This window comes from Atractosteus spatula, chromosome 23, assembly GCF_055471065.1.
Source record: "Atractosteus spatula isolate fAtrSpa1 chromosome 23, fAtrSpa1.hap1, whole genome shotgun sequence".
In the NCBI taxonomy this organism is placed as follows: domain Eukaryota; kingdom Metazoa; phylum Chordata; class Actinopteri; order Semionotiformes; family Lepisosteidae; genus Atractosteus; species Atractosteus spatula.
Window position 1 is genome coordinate 7,849,314 of NC_142728.1, and position 26,441 is coordinate 7,875,754.

The following is a 26,441-nucleotide window of genomic DNA, read 5'->3' on the forward strand; positions in this document are numbered from 1 at the left end:
TTTACATGGTTGGCTGGAGATTTTCTTAAATTGCACTTGGCTGCATTCATTTGCAGAAGTTGTTCTTATGGAAGGATATACTGTACAGCTAGATAAAGCTGAAAAAACTCTAATACTTTGGCCAGATACCTTTTGTCTTTTCCAGTCCCTACTTATGTAGCCTGTTTGTTTTTGTTTTCTCCCTTTTGAGTGTTTTATTTTTTTAGTTGAGTGATATTCTTTGTTCTTAGAAATTGGTAAATGCATTAAAATCATTTTTAACAAGCCTGCAAAATGTGCATACAGTATAACATGTTTTGAATGTAAGTTCAAAGTGATTTGTTGTACTTAAAATGATATGTAAATGTTATAAGATAAGATCACTTTATTAGCCAGATGCAATTTCTTGTATTAGAAATTTGTCTTCTCGCATACCCCAACTTGCTCTCCGTGAGACAGACTGACAGGGAGAGAAGCTTGGGGTCAGAGGGAAGGTTAGCCATTTATACAGCGCCACTGGAGCATTTGGGGTTAAGGGTCTTGCTCAGGGGTCCAACGGAGTAGGATTCCTCTGCCAGCTGCGGGATTTGAACTGGCAACCTTCCAGCCACAAGTGCAGATCCTTAGCCACAGTGCCATCACTTCACCCTGTTTTTTATAATATATATATCACTTATTTATGCAGTGTTCAGTTTTTCTTCTTTACACCAGTAGCTAGGTCTGTTCTTTGTACAAGTACAGAATAAGCTTTAGCTGATGGATGTTTTATCCTATTGTCCAAGAAACAGTGTGTCCCAGAGGATACCTTTCCAAAGCCATATTTCATCTGTTTTGTTTCATTAAGACAGGCTGCTAACAAGTTGTGCTTTCGTAATCCTAATTGGGAGACAAAGTTTAATGGCTCGAATAGCTTTAATAAATAGCAGGCGATATTTCCATTAATTCTGACTTAAGATTGCATTTGTTCTTTGACTCTGTAGGGTATAAAAAGATTTAACCTCCCCATGCTACTCACATTATAAGTGGTTTCTCTGCGATTTGACACATTTGTTTGCTCTTACTTTAGGCAGGGGTGCTGTATAACTCTCACATGCAGTTGTGAAATAGCAGCCAGTTGATACACCAGCTCATTTAACTTAAGGCCCACAGGGCTATGAAATGAAGGCCACTATGCCTAATTAAGAGAGAGTGTGAGCTAATGAAGTCATCCCTTATCAAAACAACACAAGTCCACCCTGGGATCTGGAGTAGCTACATTAAAAATAGATACATAGTGGTTAGCTGTCTGTATTAAAAAAATCTGTCAAATCTGCCTAGAACTTTGCTCGAGCTTTGCAAGAAGTACGTATTATGTTTGTCAGGAAAGTAAACACTGAATGTGAAGCGCTGTCCTTGAATCCTGATAAAACTGCAGTATCTGGTTAATCAGCTACAGGACTTCTTTTCCTGTTAGAGGTCACTGTAATGTACTGTAACTTTATTTAAATCAAGACAGCTTACAAATATAAAGTAGATGCAGTGGTTCTGTGTTGTGTAGTTATTACAAGGTGTCTTTTGTTTTTTTTAATCATAACAGTATTTATGAGCTGTCTGCTTTGGCTTTATATACAGAGAGGCATTAAAAGATAAATGTTTACGGTTAGTCAATACATTTGATGCTTTTTCAGTGTCTTTCAGTATATTCTGAGAACAAATCTCTCCTTTTATATATACGTTTGTTTTTTTTATTTATTACCTCACAGAGAAAAAATATGCGGACAGAGTTAATTTCTATCTATTTGTATTTGGTTGTCATTTGTACTTTGAACTGCACAGCTTGAAGCAACTTTTCCCATGGCTGGAGGAATGTAGCCTTGCAGCCTCCTAATGGGGAAACGGGTTGACTCGAAGCTCAGAAGAAAGGCTCCCTGTGGCAGAGCCAAGATTGAAATGTAGGGCTGTTCGCTTCAGAATAAATCTCAAGCCACTGACGATTCTGATTGCTGATTCACTGTCTGATAACATTACACCTGCAAGACTGAATTGTGTCTTTCACAGGGAATATATTTATCTGTAATTATATACAAGGAAAAGGAGTTAGTGAATTGGAATAAACCAGTGGCTATAATCTTTGAGTATAATTCAACAACAGAGAAGATACCCATAAAGACATTTGTTCCATTTTTTTTATTGAGATCCCTACAATCCCTAATCTTTGTGCTGGGTTTGTTGCTTTATGGCTTCATGTCCAAGATAATTCCCACAATTATTGTTTGGTATATTACTATTTGTTTTTTACTTTTTATAATCATTCTTTGAAACTCATGTGTTGTACTGAAAATGTTCTGTTCTGCAATGCGTATGCATTTAAATAATTTTTAGGGTATCACTGTCCTCTTTTTTTAACTCGACTGGGTACAGGGTACATCATGTAAGATTAAAGCCACATTATTGATTTATTTTCAGAAGAAAGGTCTTTATTTTTCAATCCTGTGTTTGAGGCAAAGTGCAAGAGCTCCAAAAAAAAAGCATGCAGGTATTTCAAGAGCAGCTCCAGTACTTCACTTTGCCATGTTATTATGTTCAACCTTCAACCTGACGCTATTAAAAGATAAAATGACAATGCACCCAAACTGACTGAACAAGGACCTAAGACATACGACCTTGAGAGTGCATCAAAATAGATATCTATTATGTTTAGGGCCTTTAGAGAATTAGTAAGACAGAGGTGTAATTCCCTGCTCTCACAGATACCACTTGTTCCATTATTCCTTGTTAAGAACAGATAGACATGTTTGGGTAGTAAAAGAGATCAATCCATCACTGGGAATCCATTCCCTCCCATCATGTGTGCAAATAATATATTTATTCTATTCATTAAGACTATTTGTGTCAAACATATATCATTATTGACAATATTTAGGTTGCTCATAAAGGATATCAAAGAATAGAATTCTGTCCATACTGCTCTACGAGCTGAATGACTACTGCTTTCATTGCAAAGTGCAGAGAATAAAGTAAACATCCTTTAGCACCTAAAATCGTTTGAAATGAAGTGTAGTCCACTCTCTTAACTTTGAAAGCTGATTTTTAGACACATTTGCAGTCCCCGCATTAAATTAAATGTCTACATACTGTAAATGCTAAAAATGTAGTTCAAAACTTCTGCAAATAACTAAAGGTTATCAGCAAAAACTAATGTCAAAGTCATTTTCATTTCTGAAACAGCACTTAAAGACAGTTCATATTTAATTAATATGAATTTAGACATAAATATTTCTTTGAATAATCTCTACCTTTAGGGGTAGTGCAACAGTTAACCTAACAGAGCTCTAACCAGATCTAAGTGCTATCTGAGTGGGATTACTCACTGGATTACATTAATACTAAATCCTTCGAAAATACAGGCACACTCAAAAATGAAAGGTAGGACCAAAATATCATTGAAAGTAATCCCAGTTAAAACATAAATATCACTTTGATGGAACTATCAGCAACCCGCCCACCACAGTGACTCAAGACCTGATTTGAGACTTGACTGTCAGGACTTGAGAATTGACATGGATTTGGCCAAATTTACTTGAATGCAATTCTGATATGCATACAGTACATGTTACTAATAACATGATTAGGTAAAATATATACTGTAGGCATCAAAAAACAAAGTGAAGTATGTTTTCTTATGTACTACAACATTGATGAGCTTTTGTCTCTTTCCTTAGTTTCATAACACTAATATACCGAGGACATTTTATATTCCTGGACTTGTTAAATTTATTCTAGGTGTGAACTGTGTCATTTCCCATCAAAGATATAATTGTGCTCCTTTGTCTCCAAAGGAAGCTTTCAAATGCTTCTTCTTGGGAGTGGATATTGTAATTGCTCTGCATAATGTCAGTGTTTGGCTTGAAGAGAGACTGAGTTACAGTAAATGGTAATTTTCACAAAGCTCTAATCCATTTTGCTAAAGAATGTTTATTACTTGCTATTGCCAACAAATGCATTGCCTTTCAGGCAGGTCCAAGCAATGGGGGGTAATCCTAATATTATAGAAACAAATTGGCAAATTTGCATTAATTTGTCAGCTTGTTTGCAAAAAAAAAGGTTCAGACACAGCTTCCTTCTAGACTCTAAACACAGAGGCATTATTATCTGTGATGTTTGATAAACCTTCATTATGGTTTAATAGAAAACTAGGGAAAAAGTCTGTAGTCTGTAGCTTGTAAATGGTGCAGTAATTTGTTACCCTTCCCTCCTTTTCATTTCAAGATTATCTCATTGATTTCCCAAGCTTCCTTCAAGCCATACGGCTCCCTGTTGAATTCTGTTATCCTATGTTTAGGTTGCTGACTGTTTGGCGGGTTCAGTGCTCCAGCTATCTGGAAATGCCGAAGGGCTGCTAATTCTGTAGTATTTCCCTCAGCGCACTGCTTCGTTACTTCAATGTGGGAAGCTTTTTATTCTGTATGGTCACAGAATCCGTAATTTTTTGTGTGTGTTAGCTGTTGCTGTCCACGTTCTTGCTAAGAACATTTATTGTAAATGTATTATGCATTTCCACAGGCTCACCTTTATCACATTCAGACAAGTTTAAAACAAATGAACTGAACACATTTTTTTTACAAAGATAATTTGAGTTATTGTATTTTCTCCATTTTAGTAGCATTAAAAGTAATTGAAAACAACATATTTTTTTTCTTTTTGTTACTTTAGTAAAAACAATTGTGAAAGCAGTGTCGGTGTAAGTATTGTAATCCGGCTCATTCTTGTTTCGGCAGTATTTTCAGACGTGGCCTAAAAAATTGAATTAAAGCCTCAGTCAAAACCAGCCTCTTCTCTAGATTTAATATTGGGTGGCTGTCAAGATGTATTTGTGTTTCAAGGAACAGGGCTGAAGAGTCTACATGGTTTGGATAAGGGAGAACAATTTTTTTTGTAGTTGTTGTTGCCCTGTTCTTCTTAAAGGGAATTGTGTGCAATGTCTTGATCATTCTGTCTTCTGTATGCATCTTCCTTGAAAGGAAATAGGTGGTGACTGTACAACTAAATTCATCCTTCTTCTTTGGAGACCCAAATTCAAGCTAGCATTGCTCACAAGTGCAGTTTGAATTCAGGCTGCAGAGCTCCCCAATGGTTATATATCCTACGGCAGCAGATCCAAGACTGTGGAGTTTGAAAGGATTTAGTCACTTTGTCCCTAGTAGAAGGTGGTGGCATTATGGTGCCTGTCCATTACATAACTGACTACACAGTAGAGTATATGTTTATTATTAAGGGTTAAATATAATGTTAAAGGTTAGATTAAGAGTTTTAATCTATAAATATGATTAATAACCTACAATAAGAATGAATGTCTCATTGGGGTCAGTTCTTGTGTCTGTAGCTCTAAGGAGAGTATTAGGTTCCCCAGGAGGGGGCATTATTGTACAATATGTCAGTTCTTGGCTCCCCCACCAGGCAGTTCCTGTAGATACTCTAGGAGGTGGATGGACTGAACTTGTGGATTGTGCTGTCTAGGAGTTTGAGCCCACAAACCTTTCGGTATAGAGAAGAGATCCCTAAATGCTATCCGATGCTTCCCCTTGATTTAATATAAACTGGATCAATATCATGGAAGATGATTTGTGTATGAAAATCCCTTCATTTTATTTTCTCCTTGCTCTCATCTATTATTTAGGCTGCAGTATGAAAGCCTGCTATTATTCACAGAAGAGGGCCATCTTTAATTTCACTGAAACGCAGCACTTTTAAAATGCAAGGCTTTTTTAGCAATCTGATACAACTGATAAGCCATGGTTTAACATTGTCAATAGTTATTTTTATCATGGACTGGTAATGATATTCTTAAGTTATTGAGCGTTCACAGTTTGCTAAAAAAAAAACTGCAGATAGGTTTTTCATCTTGAAAAACTAGCAGTAAATTATTTAATACATGTCTTTTGGGGCTCCAGCTTTATGATGTCATTTCTTCAGAAACCTTAATCACTGCCAAGATAACATTTCAATTCTGTAAATCCCTTGTACAGTACCTGTTTTGAACGGAGGATAATTTTTGACGGTATTTGTTAAGTGTTGATTTTTGTTTTTGCTTTTCAGCCTTCATTTAGAGAAATCTCTTTACGTATTGCAGTATTTCTCTATAAATATCTGCATAAGCCACGGCAGAACCCACAGAGAAAGATGCTTAGGAAATTTGTCTGAGAAGAATACATTGTACTTGAAAGCCCTCAACTCCTAACCTCTGAAAGGGCCCATTCTGAGCCTTTATCTTGTAGCTCACAGCTACATATATTACAGTAATCGTTAATGTGTTAAAGCTTATAATGAAGTCAGGATCATAGTACTTGGAGATAAGAGGGAAATGACAGCCCCCAGAAACTGAATTTTTTTTGTGATTACACCTGCTTTTTGGTCATTTGGTGCTTTTCCTCTCTAGACACAGTCACTTTCTGCCTCTGTGTCAGTATGTGTGTTTGAATGTTTTAACTTGCCCGCTCACCCAGAAATTATTTTTGATTTTGCTTTTACCATCGACATACCATATCACTTATAACTGGTGTAAATAATTATGATCTGCACAATGTAAATATCATATACAAAATGGCTGGAACATACCTTTCTTTTTTTAGGTTTGATGTGAGTTGCACAGATTAAGCACATTCTGACACCTCGTGCGTCTGATGCAAGGGTGGTAAAAAACTGGTGCCCATGACAATGCATGTGAACATCTCCTTGGAATAGCAGAAAAGGTATATAACCATTCGTCTGGTTTGTGCAGGGCTCTATATTAAGCATGGCTGAGGACTGCACTGCTGCCTCACTCTCTTGCCTGCATTTCATCGAGGTTCAATGAAACCATGAACGGAACTAAGCTGAATAATTCAAGCCGCACGCTACCACTGGGAATATGAAAAAAAACAACTGAGTAAAGTTGCCTGAAGGCTACTGTCATGACGGTGACAGCCATATCTAGACTTTAGTGTTAAGCATTGGCTTCAGAACTTTTTTGGAGACTTCACAAATCCGATTGCAAATTGGCAAGTTACTGCTGCAGTTAACATTCTGAACGGCATCAAGAGAGCTAAAAAGTGTTAATGAATGGACAAAGCAAGATAGATATGTTCAAATTCCATCTGTATGATAGCAGCACCTTAAACTGCTATAAAGCTCAGACTGCCATCGGTATCATGATTTTTAATTGAAATGTGATTTTTTTTAATTCCCTGGAGTTTGAAACTTATGTGTTTCAGGCATACAATATGTTACAAAGTGGCTATTTGATTAATGAGTTATGTGTCCTCACTGCCAATTATAGCCATTAAATTGAATGTGCTAGCCAGATGCTCTCTGATAAAACCTACAAAAGACTAGTCATCCCTAGAACGTCATTCCAGATGGAATTTTTGCATTAAGAAGGTGTTTTATTTTGTAATAAGTGCTGAGATTGTCATCTTTGTTGGATTCATATTTAAATGATAATGAACCTCCTTATAATTGCCTGGCATGATTGATTTTGCCTCATCATTTAAATACTAGAACTTGGAAGTCAAACTGTAGTCAAACTCTTTGCTGACATTAGTTACGATCTGATATTCCCTTTTTATTTCTCAAGTCTCTTTTGGAAGATGTGTTTGCCACTTTCCAGATTTTATGGATAGCATTTCTCAGTGTTGTTAAAAATAACTTATTTGCTCAACCTACAGGCATGTAAAAGATAAGTCCTGGCTCCTTCTTGTGAATCCCACTGATGTGCAGAGAGGACCAATCTTGTTATTCTGGGATTACTCCTAAAAAATGGGGTTTAGTGCAATCTGTAAAGATCCTCTGTTGCTATGCAGTTGTTTAGCAAAGTCCCAAAGGGAAATAGACTTTTTTTTTTGGTTCCACGGCAAATGTTTCAGTCTTTGTCTTCATGAATGTAATCTCAGGAAATATTACCCGAGTTAATGAGGCAGGCATAAAATCATGAAATGCTTCACCTTCATGAACAGTGAATTCTTTGGGGTCTGCTTGTCTGTCAGGTGAACTTATGCGCTTAGATTGTGCTCATAATGTACCTACAGTAGTTAATGGGTACATAATGTTTGCATTGAAAGTTAAGTCTGAAAGTGGTGCTCTAAGAGGTGTAATTATAATAATAATTTTGCTAAATGTTTGAAATAGGGTTTGTAGGGGACAGATAATACTTGATGAAATTATCACATTTTTCATTCCTTTGCTATTCAACATTGTGAAATGTACTTTCCTGTGTCATTTTGACAGATCACACAAAATGGCTTAGTCACATTTTAAGTGATTTTCTATTGAAAGCGTTTCCACCAATACATATTAATTTTCCATGTAAATCATAAATCTGTTCATTCTCAGTATATCTTTTAGGTGTGTTGGGTAACTCACTGTAATCCATGACATGTGGCAGTGTGTGGTGGATTAAATATACATCAGGACATGTGGAAGCAGTCACTGCTGGAGTGAATTATATAACTTTGTGCTGCAATATGGATCCAGACAATCAATCACAGTGTGATACAGTTGCCAGTGTATTTGGATGAATTTTATCTTTATTGAAACATACTCTCTTTCCAAATGTATTAAAAGGGGTTTTCAGAAAGTCAGCTATAGAAACACAATTAAAAAACAGTGATTAGACCGTTCAGTTTCCTCTAAAATTTAAACATATACCGTATATTTTCTTTTCTAATATAAATTAATAGAAGGTCTAATGTTTTCAATACTATTGGGAAATAATGCAGTTGATTTTCTTTTTGAGGGACAGAATGCTTTGTTTTCATACAGTATGAGTAGATTATAATCATTGATTTTCTGTTGTGTTAAAAAATAGCTGAACAGATATTAAACATATTTAACAGTACACAGAATTTTTAGTTGTAAACAAAGAAAGTGGTAAGAGCAAAAGCACTCTTCAGTGCATGGCAAGCAATCGAGAAAACTGGTCATGTGTATTTGAGATTTTACAGTTTGTTTTTACTTATATCTTCCTAGATCTTATGTCTGCAGGGATTGCATTGCAATAACTGATCAGTTAGCGTCTTCAGAAAACCCTTTCAGGTCAGCGGATTGGGGCATTCAGAAACTTGCCTTTATCTGTGCTTTTTTTTAAAAACAAATATACATACTGACTACTGACAGGATTCAAGAGACCAGCTGAAGAGAGAAGCAGGTCACTTCTGACACTCACTTGTAGTTTTTCAGCTTTTATAACAGATGAAAAAAGTTTCTCAGTTTTTTTTAACAACATCTTTCCATGGATATGATGGCAATGCATCTTTAATTGTCACAGCCTGAAAGTGTCTAAATTTTGAGCAGCTTGCTATTGTGAATTGGTTTAAGAAATTAGTATGTAGATATGCAGTACTGTTGCTATAAATACATTTTAGCTACTTATGTGATTCTAAATGGAATATTGTTATGCTTTGACAAAGAGAACTTAGAGGACATTAGTGCTATCTGAAGGTCAATGGAAAAAAAAGAGTTTGTGGTGCTTTATACATTCTCCATAAATGTATAGGCCAGTGTTCGTAGTTCATGCTCAGAAGACTTTTATGCTAATGGTTTGGAGAAAAGTGATTGCTTGGATTTTTACTACTGTTAAAATATTGCAGGAAGGCCTGAGGCTATGATTCTTGTTCCTCTGTTTTTAGCACGGTGAGATCTGTGGAAATCCAACACTGAAGACTACATCAGTTTCTTAAAAGAGGAATTTTGTCTGCTAAATAATGAGGAAATTGCCCCTAACGAGCGACTACGCATACTGTTTCAGATGAATCAGATAAAGCATGAAATCTTGCGTTGATTAAAATAACAGCTTTGATTTATTAAAGATTAATGTTCATTGCACATTGATTCAGCTGTTTGTTCGCACACATTTTTCCATTTATTCTCTATCTGTTTTTTGCAGTTCAGGGTTGTGGGGGAGCTGCAAGCAGAGGTTGCAAGGCAGGGTACACCCTGGATGGTACGCCAGTACATGGCAAGGCACACACAGACAAAGACAGACACGCTCTCACACCAGGGCCAATTTTCCTAGAAGCCAGTTAACCTACACACATTGTTATGATGCTAAAATACTTAAATAAACTTCATTACCAGATATGCAAAGCAGACTCTAATGAGAGAGAAAAAGGAAATTTAGGGAGGGGTGTTGTCACAGAAACAGCATGTCTGACATCATCCAGGGCATCTGGAAAGAAGACTGAGCTTTCACAAAAAACCATATGGCTTAATCTTATTATTAAGGTTTCACTTGTTGGGGGGGGGGAAACCAAGAAAGCAATATATAGTACTGATCTGTAGATCAATATGTTTCCTTGCTTTTCATTTCACTTTCAGTTCAATGTAATAGTCTTGAATTAATCAATGTTGCAAAGGAGCACCATTGGCTCAAGCAACTGGAGTTCTATCGACAGATGCTCATTGACACCGATACTCAGTGTTGTAAACAGGACAGAACAAGGCATGAATGTCACCTCTGTCTGTGGTGTGTGGAGAATAGTTCCTGTGATTTGCATTACATTTTTTTTTTTGCATCAACGTTTCAATACCCTTATGACCAAAGGTGAAATTTTCATGTGGTTTTCCGTCACTTTTGCAACTGTTTCCTGTGGTTTTAACATGTAGATTTTCTGTGTTCATCCAGGTATTTAGCTGTTGGAAAAGTTCAGACCGTTGTGTTTCTCTCTGAACTGCCTATGCTAACTTGTCTACTTATACAGCATGCATGCATTTTTACATGCTGATAGCAAAGAAAATGAAATATATAGTCATAATGTTTTTAATGATGTTAAAAGAAGTGGCAAGTGTAGCTATATTCAACTTTGTTTAAAAACCCTAATTAGATCCTCATATTTAAATGCCATGAATGTCCATTGTACAGCAGTTCTTAATGCACAGAAGAATTTTAAATAAAAGCATTTAAAGATTTTCTTTTGTCTCTCATCTTCATGTCATGCCACGAAAAAGATTGATTCTTTTAATTAAAATAAGCACTTACCACAAATTGGAATATTGCTGTTATTCATTAAATTACCATTACAATGGCAAATGATTAAGGAAGACAATAAACAGAATCTTTTTTTTTGCCTAGCTGTTCATGGGAATCGCTTTATTAACGATGAACAAGGACTTTCTACTTAATTCGACAGAAAATAAAGAAACAGAACAATATTAAATTAGACAAATGCATATTGTTTCTTGGTGAATTGAGATAAAACATTTCATACAACATTTATAACATTTACATCCCAACAATGCATTTACTGTAAATAAAACAAGGAATAACTTATTTGTAATTACAGTAGCTTAGCTATTAGTGATTGGTTTCTTGGCCATCTTAAATCTAACCTTATATACTGTGGACTGTGCTGTACTGTACTGTTAAAGATTTGTCTCACGTTATATATGAAGTAAGACTAGTATTTGCATAAAGATGTGCAGTAGACACTCAGGATCCCCAAGATACTGCTTGAGCTAGGAATATTTGACTATTAAATTATGGTGTATTCAAGGAATATACTGTATTTTAATGTCAATGGCAGTTAAAGTTGGTAGCAGTTCTGTAGTAACTATTTTCATCCCTGTGGAGGACTCATGCTTTGTTTAGAGCACTGGCTAAATTGAATATAACAGAGCCCTCTAAAAACCTGAAATCATTCCGTTATTCTACAACTAATATAGAACTTCACAGTAAATCAAGATGCCTTTGAACGGATCAATAGGGAAAAAACACATACATTGACTTTTTGGAAGTGTGCTTTTTCCCTTCTTTTTTCATTTAGCGGAACACACAGTGCATATGTGGTAGATTAATTACTGACATGATTTGCAGGATTAGTTACTGCAAATTGCACTGCTGTCGTAAAACAAAGTAGGAGTTCTGTGAAACATGAGATCTACAGTATCTCTCCTTGATGAAGCCAGGCTATATTACTGTGTTATGCCAACTTTATCCACAATGTGCTGTGCAGACACTTCCTGGTATGGTGAATTATAAAACAATTAGGAGGCAAAGACATAGTACCGCAATAAACTCACAGGTCACAGTCTATGTAATTCTAAGACTTCAGTTCGAAAGGGATCAGTCACATGTGTCAGAATTGATTTCTGGAAGTTATAGTATTCCTCTTTTTTTTTCTTTTCCCATCTTATGAACTTATGTGCTGTAACAGACAGTTCACAGAACCCCCTATAAAGTTTCATTGATTTCCCATTTTCTTGAGCAGCCCATTTTGACTTTTTTAAGCAGCCCACAGGCAAATATTCCCAAGGAAAGGAATATTCTTGAAGTCCTCGTAGACTGAAAAAAAAAGCCACTTGTACTGTACATTTGAGTATTTTGCATAAAAATGTGCTCAGAAAAAGTGGCACAAACATAAAAAAAGTGTTGAAGCAGGAACAAAACTTGTAGTTATATTTTTCCCTATTCATCCCAATTTAAAGACTAAATTAACTTAATTTTAGACTGCCGTGAGAATATAGTGAAGACCTCAAGTGGTCTAGTTTGTACTTTAATAAAAAGGTCTCTCAAGCAGAGACCAGCACCCATCTGCCTTAAAAGAGTAGAATCTGTGGAAATAAAAAGATTTAGACATTTCAAATCTGCTTTTCTGTTAGCAGAGGCAGCTTGCTCAGGGCCATTGGTAAAGAATGAAACTAGCCAAAATTCAGTGCGTTAGCTCTCATTAGTACTGTCTTAGCCAGCCATGAATTTGTGTCTGTAGGTCAAGGGCTTATTATGTGACTGGAGTTCTAGGCTTGGCTGAGAACCCCTTGGGCAAAGGCAGGTTGATGTTTACAAAGGCAGGTTGGCATACAAGATGCATTCAACCATTTAATTACGTGTAATGGCGTATAAAGTGTGTGAATAGAATGCTAAAAAGAAAAAACCTCCTACTGTTTGGACCAACTGCAGATAAACAGCAGAGATGCTGTGTGATTACCTTATACAGGATATGCAATGCGTTTACTAAAAAAACTTGCAGTGAAGAAACACTGTCTACTAATTACTGTGTTTAGCCAGGGTTCCATGATATAGGTGAAAGGATGATTGCAGGTTCCAGTTTGCTCTGTGCTGGGACAATGACACACAGAACCAAACCAATATCTGGCAGTACTTGTTTGTTAAATAAGCTCTTCAATGACACAGGAAAAAAGAAGTGCTGGAATCGTTTAGAAAGAATTGAAAACGGTCAATCATGAAGGGAAAATGAGATATGTAGAACAATCAGTTACTAACACTGCTGAGTAAAAACTGAAAAGTATTCACTCCAATCTGAATTTAGCATCTTCTTTACAGAAGTAAAAAATGCACCTCTTGATAATTCCACTGTTAGATCATTTGAACTGTACCAAAAATGTATATCACTGCCCTGTATTTGTATCCTAATAGCCAGTGGTGTTTTCCTAAAGAGATACAAGTTATATTCCTAAAGAGAAAATGTTCCCCTACCACAGTTTAATAATCCGTTTTTTTTTCTTGCCTTCAGCTGTTACCAGTTCCTTCTGTACCATTACGACCAGCTGAAACACAGACCTCCATGCTTTGTAAAGCTTGCACTCTATTCTAACAGGATATCCTCAAGTGGTACTGCGCTTTCCAAGGAGCAGTTTGAAACATTTAACAACAGAATTGGTTTTATTTTCCTCTTTTCCTGATGCAACGCAACATTAAAACTGGGTCAGAGGAGAAAAAAATGAAGTCAAAATTCTAAGCCATTTTTATGACAGACAGGTCTGCCCTTTGCATGCACTATATAGCTGGATACCAATTAATTGCACATTGCTTTTTCCTCCTGTTACTGCTTCAGGTTAAAGATGGTAAACAGATCGTCTAAAGTTGTTACTGTCAGGGGGCCAGCCATTGTTATCAAATCTACATTCCACACTGTCTTGTGTTATCTTATGTGAGGGAAATGCAAACTCAGCGCCTTCTTAACCTTAGAACAGTATGGGACTGGTTGGATTACCTCAAAGGAACTGTCAGAAAGGTAAAAACTTATTTAGTTTATGCAAAGCATGATTTCTAGTTAAACTGGGGGGAGGGTCAATTTGACCTTTTTCAGTTTCTTTTTGCACATGAGTTGGTGTAGACCTGTATCTTACCCATTAAAGAGTGAAACTGCATTTAGTCAGAAAAAAAAATACTTTTTTGTCCTATTTGACATTTGTGAGATGATTCAAACGATTGCGTGTCTCATTTTCTTTGTGACAGACTTGGTGTTGACCATAATTGCTTTTTTATCAGTATTGAAATAATGTCTGGGACATTTTCATGTTGTTTTGTAACTGCAACCTAATATAAACATATCAGTGTTCTGAATTTTAAAGGTGTTCATAACTACATAATAATAAATATCATTGAATATTATTACTGTTAGTGGCAACTATCTTATAATTCTAAATTGCTGTTCTACAGTTTGTAGTATGTACTGTACTGTATGCATCTGCTAGTTTTGCATACCAATGTCCTTGTAAACTGCTGTAAAGCACTAAGCAGCTATTTTCTATATTTTCTGTACTTCAAAATATACCAAATAGTGTTTTGTAATAAGAAAATTGGTAATTAATGTTGTAATTTAACCCTTCACTGGTGTTGGTGGAATGTTTCAGTAGCTGAGACAGTGTTCCAAAGTTTGTGTCAGGGATGGTAGCATTTGAAGTATTTTGAAGAAACTGTAGAATAAATATTAGTGTTTATTCCACATCTCTTTATATTATTCTCCGGCTGGAAAATTATGTAAATAAAAAATGTTGCATTTAGAGACTTTTCACCACACTAAAAGACTTTTTATCTATTTACTGTTACTTTACTATTCTAAATCTTTAGATTCCACTTAGAATCTTTGTTGTAGATGGTGGTTCACCAAAGAACAGGAAAGCTTATAATAATAATAAAACTATTTTTCACATGAATGTAAACTTGAATTTTTTCTTTACTCATTATTTGTTTAATTTTTAAATATCTTTCTCTCAATGTGGTGCTTTAATGTGCTGAGATTGTCATAGAAAAGCATGGCTCTTATAGAAACATCCTTGATGAGTAGAGATGGCTTGCTGTCAGTAATAAACCTGTGATTGTACTGCGCTAATCATAAACCCCAGCTTATAAATAGGAGGTTATAATGTTACTTGAAAAAATACAGTTGTTTGTTTATTTGGTTTCTGTGGAACTGTTTGAATGGTCATATTTTTAAGTTCTATGTCTTGTGTTTTCAAGATGCGAGCAGATGCCAGTGATTGATGGCAATGAGTGAAACATTAAAAATGCAAACTACTTATTGCAGATGTCTTTTTAAATCCGTGCTGGATTTGATCACATAAGCTGTCCAGAATTTTCATTTGTACAGTGTGGTGTTGACAGCCCTCTGACAATTCATAGAAGTTTGCTTTTTATGTGGTGTGATATCATCTTAAACAAAGCCTGAAAACAAACTGAAATTGGGCAGAATGAAGAGCTGTCGCTGGACGCTTTAACAGAGCTTGGCTTGCACAGTAGGCTTTTGGAAAGGGAAGGTGGTGTTTAACGGGCTGATTGAACCAGATTATTGTTGCATTTTTCTTTTGTGATCTTGGCAGCACCACAAGTAGGCTATACTAGACAATCTGGGCTGGAAGCAAATCTGCATGAGCATGACACCAATTGCAGAGTAATGCACTGCAGATTAAGACCCTGATCAGAAACAGATGGGATCTTAATCAAAAGAAAGGAGAATCCATTGTTAATCAGAAAGATTTTGCAAAAAGCACAGTGTGCTCAAACCGATGTGTAATCCTTTGGATCTGATATAAATTGTGGCCATTAAGTCACAGTTTTTGATAAAAAAACACTATAGGGCAAACTCCTAAAATGAATGTATGACGCTTTGAATAATATTGTTCCCCCCTGTTTATGAAAGTCATATCTTTTAAAAAGATTGTAAAACTAGATACTTGTTTAATCCTAATAAATGCTATGGTAATCCTGGGTTTTACTGCTTTTATTGTGATTAATTATAAATAGAATATGTCCATGTTCTCTAGGATTCCTGCATTAAATTCATTAGGTAAATAGATTTTTTTTGTTTCCTTATACAGCAAAAGCAGTTTTAAACATAAAAAGCGTTCAGAGCAATGCTTTCCACTACCTCCCAAGTAATGGAAGGGTTTCATACATTTTATTGTTATGGTATACTCACAAAAACATATATGCAATCTTTATATGAGTAGTGTTACATTTCAAGGTTCTTCATCAGGGAGTTATATGGTAAGCTTGTTTTTCTTTTTTCTAACTTAAACAGTTCTGAAACAGTTTTTGTCTGTCGCTGTATGTGCAGGAGACTCCATTGTGTAATGGGATGGCAGGTTCGGATAAGATGGAAAATCTTATCTGAACTCCATTCACCAGAAAGCTTTGTAGAATGGCCTGCTGGCCCCAGTCACCTGACCAGTTGGTGAAAGGCGATTGGTTGGGAGACAGTTAAAATACAGGAAGCAAAGGCTTCTAAGGTCCTTCTACCGTTGTTGTTGAGTAAGAGAGCAGGGGGCATTCTATTGCAGGGAGAAGGGAGCATGAAACAATTGACCAACAAGCCCTTTGATAGGTTGTTAGTTTCAGAGCCATTTGTTTGATATTTCCTAATATTTTGGAGAGAGTTTTTGTTTTGGACCTGGTAAGCTTAGTTCTACAGAGGACAAGACGTTTAGCTGGATCTCAAGAAAGCGATGGAATTTTGTTTGTATTTAGAGTTTGTTTCTGATACTGCATAAGTAAATGCTTACAGTTTTTGCATTATATTTGCAGTGCATTTGTGTGTTTTACAAATTGCATATTGACCCCCGGTGTATCATACACATGGTGGAGGATATGGGAGTGAATTGCAGACTTAGGGAACAGTGCACTTTTGTTGCCATTTGGTGACAATCCGATGGATTGATTAGGAACTTTTTGGAGGACGATAAGCGTTTTAAGAAGGAAGTGATCCCATAACACTCTCCCTACCTCAATGCCTGGAGAGAGTTGGGTCGGGGGAGGCATGCAAGAGCTTGGGGTAAGAAACAAATGGAACTTGCACTTGAAAATGCTCCATTCTGTTTCTGTTGTAGGGAGTACAGCCACTATGCACCTGACCACCCTCATAGAGAAGGACGTGGTTAAGTGAAGGAGATTCTAGATGGCTCCCAAAAGTCCAGGATGGGAAGGAGAGAGTAGTTTATTCGCCATTTGTATATGTACATTGCCAGCAGCCATATCACCCTGCATCTCACAACTGGCAATCCACTGAAGCTCAGCAGGTGTGCCCTGGTCAGTAGCTAAACGGGAGACATCCTGGAAAAAAATAAGGGTGCTGCTGGGAGAGGTGTCAGTGGAGCCAGTAGGGAGCACTCATCCTGCGGTCTGTGTGGGTCCTAATGCCCCAGTATAGTGACTGGGACACTATACTGTAAAAAGGTGCCGTCCTCTGGATGAGATGTAAAACTGAGGTCCTGACTCTCTGTGGTCAATAAAAATCCCAGACTCAAAAAGAGTCGGGGTGTTACCCTGGCGTCCTGACCAAATTTCCCCCTCGTCTTTACCTATCATGGCCTCCTAATAATCCCCCATCTCTGAACTGGCTTTATCGCTCTGTTCTTCTCTCCACTGATGTGTGGTGAGCATACTGGTTCACTATGGCTGCTGTCACATCATCCAGGTGCTGCTCACTGGTGGTGGTGGAGGGCAGTCCCCATTACCTGTAAAGTGCTTTGAGTGGAGTGTCCAGAAAAGAGTTATATACTGTAAGTATAAGGAATTATTACTAATTGGGATTCTTATTCGAGCTGTTCTCAGTACAATAGGCAACACCACACAATGTGCACGTTACATTATGAAACAGCGAATAATAAATGATGAATAAAGTCACAGCCAACCACCATGGACATCATAGCATGACCACGTACAGTGGGTATCACAGAAAAATAAACACACTGGACAACAGATACATGATAGTCAAGAAGTACAGAGGCACTTTGAACTGTGAGCCATCACACAGAAAGCTGTTAATGATGCACACACCATTTGGACGGGAAAGACAGGAGTCCACTACAGAGCCTGACAAAATGCTCTGATGAGAAAAGTAGAGAGAAAGCCTGATGAGGAGAGTAGAGAGAAGAAGATGCAGTAAGGAACAGGAGAGCTGCCATGTGTAAATATGAACCTTATGGTGTTTCGTGAGGTCCAAGAATTCAGTACATACGGAAAGAAAAGAAACAATACCTGGGAGTAAAGGGAAATCATTTTTTCCTCTAGTTAAAAGTGTGAGAGGGAGGAGAAGTCCCCAAATTAAGTGTGAAAAAGGTAGAAGAACAAATGTCCCCAAGGTTCTTGGAACACAAGGGGTGGACAAATGGAAATGGAGCTGCTGCGCTCTGAACTTCTGAGAGAGGAGGTACTGTAGGTTGAAGAGATCCCCAGACCATTGACTGGGCCACCAGCCAGACTGAGAGCAAGCACAATGCTGAGTTAAACAAAGTGCATCAGGAGTGCACCTAATGGAGTAATATGCTGAGATTAAAAAAAAGAAACAGGGCCTGCAGGCTGATGAGAAACCAATCGGCTGACTGCAGTCTAGTCAGGCTGAGACTAAACACATTTTGCCAAAGTGTCTGCATGCTGAAGAACTCCCAGAGCAGCAAACACAACCTCCAGGCTGTGCTGAAAAAGACCAAACAAGACTAGATGTCTTCCCTCATCTAGCTCCAGTCCAGCATGCCCACTGCAGAGGTGGAAGTGAAGAACTGAAGGACATACTGTAGGTGGGAAAACTTCAGTCCCAGTTAGGCTGGGGGCAGAGAGGAGGAGAGAATTCCACCTGTCCAAACCAGGCCATGCTGGAGGCCAGCCAGATGGAGGAAAAAGGAGAAGACAAGCAGTATTTAATACTCATGAAAGAGATTCTCATACTGAAAGAAGAAATTGGCCAACAAAAGATTAAAAACCATGATCAAAGTATGAAACTGTGGGAAACTGAGCTCTTCTGAGGAGCATCAGCTGACGTTGATGGCAGGTAGAAAAAAGCGAGGATTGCAAAAATGCACCACAGAACTACTGATTGTGGGAGGAGCAATGACCAGAGACAGATTAACATGTGTCTAATTGTGAAGGGGAAGGGAGATGTATTGCCTTTGTCACCGTGGAGATGTGAGTTTTTCTTGGGAAGGATCCATGGATATTTTTGGAAAGTTCATTCAGAGAAGGTGTTTTTTTTTTGTAGCCAACATGCATCTGAGCTGCCCAGCTATCTAGAGTCATATGAAAATTAATTAGCTTTCAAACAAGGGCTAGGGTTTTGTTTTTTTTTATTTTTCCCCACATTTGATCAATAAAATGGCAGTTTTTTGTTTTACTTTACAGTTTCATTTTGTGTCTGATTTGCTGATTGTCACCTATTTAAAAAAACTGTACCTGCTAAAACACCCTACAGCCAGGAGTATCACAGTTGCTTCAAATGCCCTGTTCTTAAGCATCCGGTTGTTCCAAATACAAATGGAGAGATAAGTAGAATGACTGGTTACATAGTCACCTGAATGAGGTCATTAGAAAAGGTTTGCATTGTGCTGAACATGTAAATAATTGATATAAACTGTAGAACCCTCAAAATATTCTGTAAACAAAAGTATTTGCAGTGGTGTAGATTGATAGAAAACTAGTGGGGTACAATTTCTGTATCCAAATCCTTCTGGAGATTGACTGTCATAAGAAATAGATCTGATTACTGCATATAGCAGCCCACCACTACCACAAACAACACCTCATCCCCCGTTTTGATGCATTGTCTTAAAAAAAGGTCTATAAAATTGCTTTTCACTGATAGACATAAGCTCTCTGAGAAGCAGAAAGCACATACAGTACAGTAAACTGTTGCCTGATCTGGGGCCAACTCCTTATAAAGCAGACAGGACAAAGACCACACACTCCCAGGCAAGGCAAGGGGTTGGGCCTGCCTTCCCTGTTCTCTCCTCCTGCTTCTGCTCTCGCTCAGATCACAGAGCTGCAGAGACTGAGGAGGAGTAAGATAACACAAGAGAGTGAGAGAGCGCTTGTGATCGAGAGAGAATTCCTGCTCTGAGCGGTTTGTTAACACAGGCAGAGAGAGGAAAGCGTGGCCCACTTTATGGAGGAAAGGAAGTAGGGCAGCCTTCTTGCTATTAAAAAAAAGAGAGAAGAACACATTCAAGAGGATCTCTTCAAGAGCTGGTTAAATGACTCCAGCGATCCTGACCAAACAGCACAGAAGTGGAGAGGAACAGATCAGGCAGAAAATGGAGCTCTAAGAACAGTCTGTACATACTGTAGTCCATTTTCCTCTTTCTACTGAACTGCAATACACAGTGTGTGCTGTTCATTCGTTTTCCAAATTCAGACGGAATGCACGGTGAGTGCCTGCTGTTCCCTGACAGTGTTTTTTGGGAAACTAATCCAGATGCTCTGTTTCTGTCCGGTGTCTGTTCTGTGTCCGGCTTTGTTTGTTGTGTTTTCTGAGAGCCACTGGAATTCTCCAGACAGTGTTTCTGCTTTGTCTTTATCCATTAAAAGCTGTTTCAGGGATGGTCTCTAATTAAAAGTTAAAAGAAAAAAGGCTCTTTTGCAACCCTAAATGCCAGACATCGATGCTTTTTTTGACCTTGTCTGGTAATGTTACTCTTTAGCTATTTTCGTGAACCAGAGGGAAGTAAGCCAAAATATGTAGCAAAAATCATCTGACTCTTGTAATTTATGAGGTCATCTTGTAATTTTTTCTTTGTGGCATTTGATGGATATGGTGGAGAGTAATTAAAACCTTGCAGACTTAATATATGGAACAGACTTTAAGGGCTCTGTAACTGCAAATCCAGGTAATACTGCACTTAGGCGTACGTAGTTTTAGAACTAAGTAGCCTCTAACATAAACTTTTTTTATGTACATTTCCTATTATATGCTATTATATTCCTATATATACTTTTTTCTGCTAAAATGTAGTCATTTTTGTAAATAGGTTAACACATTATTAAATGTTGATTTATTGTACAGTGTTATACTTCCTGTTGTAATTGTAGAATGAGGTTTATTCCAATATATTTCTTTGAATATGGGAAGTTTTATTTACTTACATCACTAACCCTTTGCAAAGCTTCCTGTGATTTTACTCTTATTTTAGTAGTTACATGTAAATGTAAGATGTTATTATTGCTGATAATCATTGTTACAGTATATTCCTAAACCTAAAATAGGCACGTTAAATCTCACTGTACAGTATCTGGTGAAAATGCGAGTGTCAGGAAGTGGAAAGAATCCAACTCTAAATCCCAATTAAAATTTTCCGTTTTGCCCACGTTAGAAAGCATGCCTCATTTTAAAGAACACGGTGGTTCCAGGCATGGGTTTACAAAATCCGCTTTCCCTTTCCTGCAAATATAATACAGCCCTTTTGTGTGTCATACACACCTCACTGCTTCACTTATTTAACACAGCCTTTTCAATATTTGTGTCCAGCAGCTACAAATGCAGATGTTTTGCCTTGGGCAATGTCTCCTCCTGAAACTAATCCGAAATCTAGCGTCTGGAGGGGGAGGGGAAACATGTTTCAGGACCAGAACTCATACAAGAATTACCTCTGTTCTCTTTATGGTTAAAAGAGTGTTTTCTGCTACATTTTAGCTAATTGATGACGACAGTGATATATGAGCTGAGATGTGGTAATGCATGAGATTCTGAAGTTGTCTAAGAATGATTGTGAACTTTTGTGTTGCTTGTATTTAAAGGATATTCTATGTTGACAGTGGATTAACTGCGGTATTTAACATTAGATATTATTAATTAAAAAATGATTTTAATTGAATGAAAATAAATATGCACATTGAGTTTTTTTGTGTTTTTGCTATCTTGCATGCATATTCTCGTACTTTTTTTTGTGATTTCATTACCCTTCCCTTAGCATAATATTTTATTGGTAACAATAACCTGTAATGAATGATGATAGTTGCTCAGATTTGTACATACAGTACAGCATAGGAGGGAACCCATTTCATCCACCACTGAGGTGAAGCTGCTATCTGGACGACATGCAGTGGCCATTATGCATCAGTCCGACCACCTGGAAAATCAGGTGGAAAAGTGAGAAATTCTTCTCCATTTAAATTAAAGGGAACTTTTGGGGAGCAGACTGAACAAGCTAGGACAATGCTATGGGATCTTTAATGACCAAGAAGTCAGGACCTCAGTTTAACTTGCAGCTGCAACTCAGTGTCCTTGGTCACCTCAGTGGGATATTGGTTTAGAAATTCTAGTTCAGGGGACTGGGTGCCACCTAATTTAGTAACGGTGGTGGTGCACTAACACCACCACCTCTAGTGGGACTTAGAGTTCTCTTACAGTATATCAATACTGACCAGGCACAGCCTTGCTTTCCTTATGAGATATCGCAAATTCAGATTTTAAAGCTGAAACCCTGCTGTTAGTCTATCAACCTTGAGAGAGCTATCAAATGTAAATTTTATCTCCAAGCAGACTACGGCTGGAAAGCTTCTCGAGAATTATTATTTTTTTAAATTTCTGCTCATCTGTGCAGGTGGCTGAGACACCCATTAACTGAGTCATATTTACAGCATAGCATGTGTGTACTTTAAAGATAACCTGTAATAAATAATTAATTGTGTTGAATGTGAATGTGCAGTATTCTTGTAGCTTTATGTCCTATAACTTCAGGCACATCACTGCCAATTCTGACATGGAAACATCGGTAGAAGTAGGTCAGCGCCATTAGTCCATTCTGGATTTTTACTAGCTCTTGATCAAGATCTTAACGCGACTTTGACCCGCTCAAAAACTAAGACAGTCAAAGTGAGCTGAAGCAGTGCTCCTCATTAAATGCATACTGTGTAGAAAAAAAAACTGTCACATTCACTTTCTGGAAGCATCAGATGCAACTTTACCGGGTGAACAATTGGCAAAGTTTAACAAATATGTCATTAAGACTCTTTTTGCCAGTTTAATGGGCTCCCAATGGAGATAGGCCTTATTTGGAGCCAAATCATCTGGCTGTTTGTTGTGCTCAGTTTTCTCAGTTTTTTTTCTCCAGGCCTCTCTACCTTGCTCAGCGACTGTTACTTAAGTGTGAAGTGACACATTATAATTTTGTGCTGGAGGCAACGTCAATCAGGTGAGGGAAAGAGTGGTGCAAGAAAGCAATAAGTCATTTTCACAACATCCCATCAGCTCTCCGATACAGTGTGACACCCATTTCTACGAGCAAGGGGGACACAGAGAGACTGCTGGGCTTTTGTTCTGCTTCCGTAAGCACACTTCTTCCCCATCCCTCTATCTTTCGGTGCTTCTGGATTCTGATATTGTGTTAATACCCATTCAGTTCCATTGTTTAAACAATTAAGAAGATGCGTTTTGTAGTGTGTACTTTTTATCTTACCAGTTGTGTCAATTAATATAACTGCAGACAATCCAGTGATTATAAACAATCTGTTTTCTATTTCATTTGAAATCTTATACAGTACGTACAGTACAGTACTGTATTTACATATAAATCACCACAACGAATCATTTAAGGATAAAGCTGTGTACTGTACAGTATATAAGACTGTGTTAAGTACAGAAAGAAAGACTTAATATCACATTGAACAGAGGTAAAAAGATACAGGGGTTTTTTTGTACAGTATAAACCATCAAAATCAAATTTGTAAATGTTACTCAGCCCACTAGTGGGCATACTGGCTTCTGATCTGGATCATTTGATAACTGGCAATAATCCCAGAAATCCCAGAGTTTGAGCCAGCGGAAGACAAGTTTTCTGTGTTGGTACAGTGTACTGTACTGGGCAGCACAACTGACTCCATTCAAAAAAATCAGCTGAAGTTGAACCTCGGTAGTTTTTTGTTTCAAGTTCAACTCAGTTTGATTAATCATGGTATAGCCGGGTGTTGAAATTGTCATGCACACCGAGGTTTGCACAATCAAATACTCCTCTAACCGGTGGAAAAAGTTTATCTCCCTGGAAAAAAAGAAGAAAATGGCAAGCCAATGGCCATATGAAGTCTCAGTTAACTGGCTGCCCATGTCCAACAGACATTGAAAGCAGAAATGCGTAGGAGTAACCCCACTTCCTTAGTAATTCTGCACTTCATTCTTAAAGAAACAAATGTAAAAGAATAACGAGCATTTAGCAGCCAGTGCCTATTTTGTGTCCCAATGGCTTTATTGCAAAGTGCCGCTTTTAAAAAAAAAAACCTGAACAGTGGACATTTGCAGTTAGTCGAAAAGTGATAAATAGAATCCCACAGCTTGAGGGACTGAGCAAATTACCAGTGCGAGTTGCTCCGCTGCTATTTTAATGTGTGTGAAATATTTATCCTGTGTGGGCAGTATTTAGTATTTAATTTGTTTACCGTTAATATTTGCATGCCGTTGTAAAGCAATGGAAAAAGCAGCTAGCAGAGCCATTCCCATTGAGATGCGACTGCTGTCTGTTACAAAAATCGATGCCTTCTGTGGGACTACTCATTAAGTCAACAAGGCAACAAGCAGAGGAAAGACTCCAGCATCAGTTTTCTGTCTTGCTCTGTCTTAATACTTATAAAGTCCTTTTGCTTGTTGTGAGAATGTATGTGTGTGCGGTTCTGTGTTTAGAGAAGGGGGCTTGGTACAGTGTGAAAGTTTGGCTTGTAAATGAAGCCTTGCATGTACAGTACTGCATGTACTGTAGAATGAAGACCCGCCTGAAATGTACACAGTGGGTTATTAATTAACTGGAATATTGATTCTTTGCCATCATCTTGTGCCTGTGCTTGCTTATTGTTTGTGTAATGAGTGTATTGTAATCCATGTGACATTCAGAAACATGGGGAAGTATGAGATGACTAAGAAGTATTTAATATAGAACAGCCCAACAAGCATATGTTACGTGCGTATTTTGCAGCAAAAATAGTCTGCTTTCTCATAAGATGCCTTTGTAACATAATGAATTTTCTTTGCTATGTCACTTCTGTCCGAAGGCAAACACCAGAAGGACAGTTCTTAGCAGTAATTATTGGAAAAAAGAAAGTTTGCTTTTGACAAGATAGCACATTTTTAATCTAGCACATTCGAACATGTACGTCTATGTGGAAGGGAACATTTCCCAAGCTTCTCTCTGCTTCTGCAAGTGTTCAGTTGCATTTCATACGTGTGAAATGTTGTGAAATGGTGTCTCCAATGTTGTGGTGCTAGGGGCTATGTTGTTAACTTCAGTTTATCATTTTGCTGTTGTGACACATTTTCTTCTTAAAGATATTTGAGGGAACCTGCCAGGAATCCTTTGTAGGTTTGCACTTGGCTTCAGGGTTTGGATACTAGGGTCTGCCATTGATAGGGGATCTGTGAAATTTTATGACATTCCTTCACTTCTGAACACCGTCCCTCAGAACAGAATTGATATAATCTATAGAGGTTTTGTCTTTTACAGTACAAGCTGCACAGTAACTTTAGTATACTTTCTTAGGCTTATGTTAATGCATATAGAAAGAAGAGACTTTAAAAACTCGGTTTTGGGCAGTAACCATAAAAAGGTCAAGTCTGAACATTTAAATTTGATACTTTTGCTGTTATTATATTAATATTAATATGTTAATATAATCGGAATCAGAAAGTGGAATCACACTTTATTTCTAAGGTTTAGAAAGAATTAGTTTCCTATATAATACTTAAATATTGCTACTGTATTCAGTTATATTCATCAGTGCGTTTGTATTGAAACAGCCTTGAAAGACCAGCTGGAAAGAAATTTAGTCTTCCTGTTACAACCAGCATTAATAAATAAGACTCCCACAACATTGCTGCTGATAAGGACGCAAATGGTTACTTGTAATTAAATAATAATAAATATTTAAAATCTGTAAAGGGTGACTCAGAGTTTCAACCTTAATTGATGTCATAATCAACCTTGCTTTCAGTGCTGAAATGTCCTGCTGCATCCCCCAGTCTAAAAGAGATATCGTGTCAGAGCTGCAGTCTTTTTTATTAATGTCTCTTTTATTTGGTGTTGAATGGTGATGGCTAAAGATAATTTTCCATAGGGTGCTCTCAACTTCTTTGGGAAGGAAAGGTTTAACAGCTTACATACGCAGCCATGATCATCTTCTGTATTTCGATTGAGTCTCTCGCTTCAGTGGAGCTGTAATATTTCATTTCTTCCTCACTGGCTGCCTCTGCTTTTATTTAATACAAAATGACATGCTTTTTAAGAGTGTTCAGTAAGTCTGCCTATTTCATCTTGTGGCTATTTGCTAAGTAGCATTTTCTTTTTTTTTTTTTGGTAAAGGCATAAAACAAGGAGACTTTTTTTAGTACTGATACTGACTCACAATTTAACATGGCCTGAAATGAACAGATAACACTAGACTGTACTTCTGTTTTTGAGGTTTAAAAAAGACAGCAGTTTGTGGTGGGTTATTTAGAACACTTTCATTTTTTGCTTCCGGGTATAGC

General features: G+C 37.4%; 1 protein-coding gene across 5 annotated transcripts in view; it reads left to right on the forward strand.

Moving 5' to 3' along the window:
• The window catches only part of LOC148816100 (disabled homolog 2-interacting protein-like), a 365,406-nt gene that overhangs the window by 249,082 nt on the left and 89,883 nt on the right, over positions 1-26,441 (forward strand). Inside the window, exon 1 of one of the 5 annotated variants that reach the window (XM_088940451.1) lies at positions 19,968-20,363. The exons of the other annotated variants lie outside the window; for them this stretch is intronic. The gene's annotated coding sequence lies outside the window, so the exon portion shown is untranslated. Of the gene's footprint in view, positions 1-19,967; positions 20,364-26,441 lie in introns of those variants that run through there. 5 annotated transcript variants of the gene reach the window in all.